This window comes from Prionailurus viverrinus, chromosome X, assembly GCF_022837055.1.
Source record: "Prionailurus viverrinus isolate Anna chromosome X, UM_Priviv_1.0, whole genome shotgun sequence".
Taxonomy (NCBI): domain Eukaryota; kingdom Metazoa; phylum Chordata; class Mammalia; order Carnivora; family Felidae; genus Prionailurus; species Prionailurus viverrinus.
Window position 1 is genome coordinate 5337588 of NC_062579.1, and position 4838 is coordinate 5342425.

Below are 4838 nucleotides of genomic sequence, written 5' to 3' on the forward strand. Positions count from 1 at the left end.
CAATTGCTGATCCTTTTCTTTCACACAAATTTTAGAATGCGTTTGTCAATTTTTAAAAACCTGCCAGAACTGCACTATTCCTCCATTTACTTAGGTCTTTTTCATTTCTCTCAATAACGATGCACTTTTTGCATCTTTTATTAGATTTATTCCAGGTGTCTGACATTTTTTTATGCTGTTGAAAATGGTATTTCAAATTTCATTTTCTACTTGATTATTGCTGGCATACAGAAATACAACTATTTTTCTGTGCCACAACCTTACTAAATGTACTTATTAATCCTTGTAGTTTATCTACAGATAGAGCTTTGGAATTTTTTTTTTTTTTTTTTTTTTTTTACATAGACAATGGTGTCATTTGAGAATAATGATGGTTTTCTGCCCTTGATCATTTGCCCTTGCCTTACCGTTCTGGCTCAGACCTCAGTACTGAATAGGACTGAGGTACAGTCGGCATCCTGGTCTCATTCCCCACCTCAGAGGAAAAGCTTTCCTAATTCACTGCTAAGGGCAATGTTCCACAATGACCTTTTTCTGCAATGACTTTTTACGCTTAGATCTTTAGTATTCACTAGATGGCTAGTTTGCTGCATTTAAGAAGGTGTTTTTATAAAATGTAACCTTGGTTTTTTTGTTTTAGAAGTCAATACCTGGGGTACCTGGGTGGCTCACTAGGCTCAGGTCATGATCTCACAGTTTGTGAGTTCAAGCCCCCCATTAGGCTCTCTGCTGTCAGCACAGAGCCTGCTTCAGATCCTCCATGCCCTTCCCTCTCTCTCTGTCTCTCTCTCTCTCTCTCTCATTCTCTCTTTCTCTCTGAAAATAAATAAACTTCAAGAAAAAATAAACAAAAGTCACCACCTGATAAATTTCTCACATGTGATTTCCATTTTGAGTGTATATTAAGAAATCTTAACAGGATTTATTTTTTGTTGTTTGGGTATTATCTTTTTACTGTATTTTGAGAAATAAAAGGAAAATAAAAATGTATAGATTTGGATTTATATCAAAGCTATTCAGGCCACTTATCCATGTTTTTAATTTAAATTGAAATCAAGAGGAGTTTTGAAGGCACCGGAGACAGAGTTCCCCTCAAAGAGGTCCTATTACACAGGGAGAGACTGAGACACAGATACCAATCACATGGCATGGGAAGTTCACTGACATATACACGCACGTGGTCACACACAGAGGGGAAGTTGACATCTGTGAAGACTGCATAAGAGGTGGTGCCTGAACTGAAGCTTAAAAGACAAATATAAGTTAATTAAGCAAAAGGGATGTAGAAGTAGAAATATTGCATCAGGAGTAAAAGGCCAAAAGTAAGCAAACAAAACAGCATCATTCATTCATCTTCATCAACAAAAACTTACTGAAGTTTTCTTCTGTCACAGACGTTGCACGGGGCACAAGGTACTGGTAAGTAAAAATAGATCTAGTCCCTGTTCTCCTATGTAGCTCTAACATAAAGGGTAAGAGGCATTCATAAATGATATATAAGCCTTTTGCCTAAATATCTATTCATTTCTAAACACTTTCTTATAATATAGTCTGTATGCTGTTGTATTACTAAGACAAAAGTTAATAACAGGTGTATTGAATAGCTATAATTTAAGAGTTTCTAATTTTTTTACTGGGAGGTCTCAGAAACTCATTTACAGTTTGGTGGTTCTTAAACAATATTTTCTAAATGAAACTATATTATAAATGATGCTTATCAGGTTTACCCACTGGTCCCCCAAGCCTACTTAATGCCTATTACACATGCTATAAAGCATTAATAGTCCTATTTCAAATATACTGAATCACCATTATGTCAAGTGAGTGGAAAACTGGAAGGCTCTAGGAATACGCTGTAAAAGAAAAGACCTGCATCTCATAGAAGGTACAATTAAAAAAAAAAAAAAGAAGAAGGTACAATTTAGTGAGAGACAAATCACTATACAAATGAATGTATAATGATAATCTCAGATGAATGCTAAGATAAAACGAAGGGACCAGTGGACATATAATGAGCCTACTCCTGAGCTCTGGGAAGACCAACCTGGCAACCAGGCAAAGGGGTGAAGGAATTAATGTTTTCATTTGCGGGGGGGGGGGGGGATCCTCAGTAGTGGAATCAATGGATCATATGGTAGTTCTAGCTTTAATTGTTTCAGGAACCTCCATGGTGTCTTCCACAGCGGCTGCACCAGTTTGCATTTCCACCAACAGTGCATCAGAGTGCCTTTGTCTCCACATTCTCGCCAACACTTGTTTCTTATGTTGTTGATATTAGCCATTCTGACAGGTGTGAGGTGATATCTCATTACGTTTTGCTTTGTTTTGTGACAGAAAGAGAGAGCGCGAGAGCACGAGCAGGGGAGAGGGGAGAGGTAGAGTAAGGCAGAATTTTAAGCAGGCTCCACACTCAGTGCAGAGCCCAATGCGGGGCTTGATCCCATGACCCTGGGATCATGACTTGAGCTGAAATCAAGAGTCAGATGCTCGACCAACTGAGCCACCCAGGTGCCCCGTCCTCGGCACATTTTCAATTGTATTTTTTCCCTGGTGCTGAGCTGTGTAAGTTCCTTGTATATTCTGGATATTAACCCCTTATCAAGTAATGTACGGAATTGTTGAATCATTACATTGTATACCTAAAACTCATATAGCACTGTATGTTATTTACACTTCGATAAAAAAAAAAAACAAGGGTGACTAAAGAACATTGTGGATAGGATGTTAAAGGAACAGGGACAAGAACAGCATACATAATGTAAGAAAGGAGTAGAGTACCATGAGAAAGACCATATCCAGACGACACAGACAGAGTCTTGTGAACCATGTCATTTTTTGCTAAGAGCAAAGGGAAGCCCCTGAGAGATCAAAAACAATGGAGTATCATGGCAGATTTACATATTAAACACCCCATCTCATCTGCACCATGGAGAAAAGACTGTACAGAGTCCAGACTAGAAGCAAGGCATCCGGTTACGAGGTTACCGTGCTGATCCAGGAGAGGGGTAGCAGTGGCTCAGACCACTGTGGCAATAGCAGAGATGGAAAAAAATAAAATAAGTTGGACAAGTGTTTAGGTGACAGAACTTGGTGTAGGATTAGTGAGAGGGCAGAGAGAAAGGGGGTGTGAAGGATGACCACAAATTTTTAGAGTTGTTTAGGAAGAACTGATTGAACGGTGAAAGTGAGGAAGAAAAGTGAATAGGTGTTATCCAGACATATGACATGAACGATAGAATGTATAATGATTTAGCCATTGAAATTTACTAAGACACAGCAGCAAGTTTAGGGAGAAAGGTGATGAGTTTCATTTTGGACTCACTGCATTTGAGATATTTTGGGTATTCCATGGGTACAAGACAAGCAGGTAGTTTGAAGACCAGGGTCTGACACTGTGAGTAGAGTGTCTGGAGTAGAGACAAAGGTGTGGGATTCCTGATTTTGCAGGTTACAGTTGGCCCCCTCAGTGGGATTGAGATGGGACTCTGGGGGAATACTACCATTAAGAATTAGGATTGCTGCGGTGCCTGGGTGGCTCAGTCGGTTGAGCATCCAACTCGATTTCCACTCAGGTCATGATTCCAGGGTCGTGAGATCAAGCCCTGCGTAGGACTCCGTGCTAAGCATGGAGCCTGTTTAAGATCATCTCTCTCTCCAACTCTGCCCCTCTCCCCGCCTCGCACTCGCACTCTCCCTCTAAAAATAAAAATAAAGGTGCGTGGGACACCTGGGTGGCTCGGTCGGAGGAGTGTGTGACTCTTGATCTCGGGGTTATGGGTTCAAGCCCCACATTTGGTGTAGAGATTAGTTAAAAATAAGATATTTTTTAAAAAAGAATTAGGGCTGCAGGTCTTACAATCTCTTAAATTAGAACCCAACCTCTTTTCAGCCACATGTTTATACAGTCCCTAAGTAAATCATACCTTGTCTGTGCAAACTCCTCAGGTTTAATTACAACCCTTCCTGGCTGGGTGCTAGTCATTGAGAATCTGATTGAGAATCAGATACACTATTTTCCTCCAATGGAAACCAAGTGCTGAGTAAAGAAAAGCAGAAGAATTTAACATTTTTACCTCTTTCTGTTCCTATATGAGAACTGGTCCTTCTCCATCCTCTCTAGCCTCTTCATGCAACAAACCAACATTCATGAGACCGTATGCACAAGCCAGGCTTGTGCGTGCCACGCTCAGAAAACCATGTGCAAACCGGGGATGTGATTTATCATTATACAGAATAATTATTTGCTATTAAACTTTAATTGCACACCCATACAATGAAAAATTAAATTTGGTATAAGGCTTGTTTGTGGACAACCTTGCACCACGCCAGTACCACCTTTGGTACAATCTTTTATATTTTACATCGTCACAGTGGGATATCGGGAAAAGTTTTCAATTAGCAATAATCACAGCTCAGATAAACCTCATTGACTACAATCCTGCCCCTGTACAAGGCTACAATCCTCTACATTTCAAACGTCATAACAAACGTATTTCAAACGTCTAAAATAATTTGGCTCACTTTCCTGCTTTTGCTACATACAAAAATGGTGGCCCTGTCAGCAGGTATTCAGTATGTTGACTATTACATTCATTAGGACTCCTGGTTGCAAGCGGCAAAAACCCATCTGAAACCAACTTCGAGAAAAAAGAACTATTGCCCTTGATAGCCAGGTAGCTCAATGAACCTAAGCAAAAGCCGCAGAATCGGAAAAATCAGGGAACACCACTACCAAGACGCTTTACCCATTGGGATTTCAACTTGTTTCTGCTTCTCTTTATACGTTAGTTTCACACATTGTTATTGTACATCATCCTCTCCATGGGGTGGGAAAGATG

General features: G+C 40.0%; 1 pseudogene; it reads right to left on the reverse strand.

The window, feature by feature from the left end:
• Window positions 1–4335: 4335 nt before the first annotated feature.
• On the reverse strand, window positions 4336–4456 carry LOC125158069 (uncharacterized; annotated as a pseudogene).
• Between the last annotated feature and the right edge of the window lie 382 nt (window positions 4457–4838).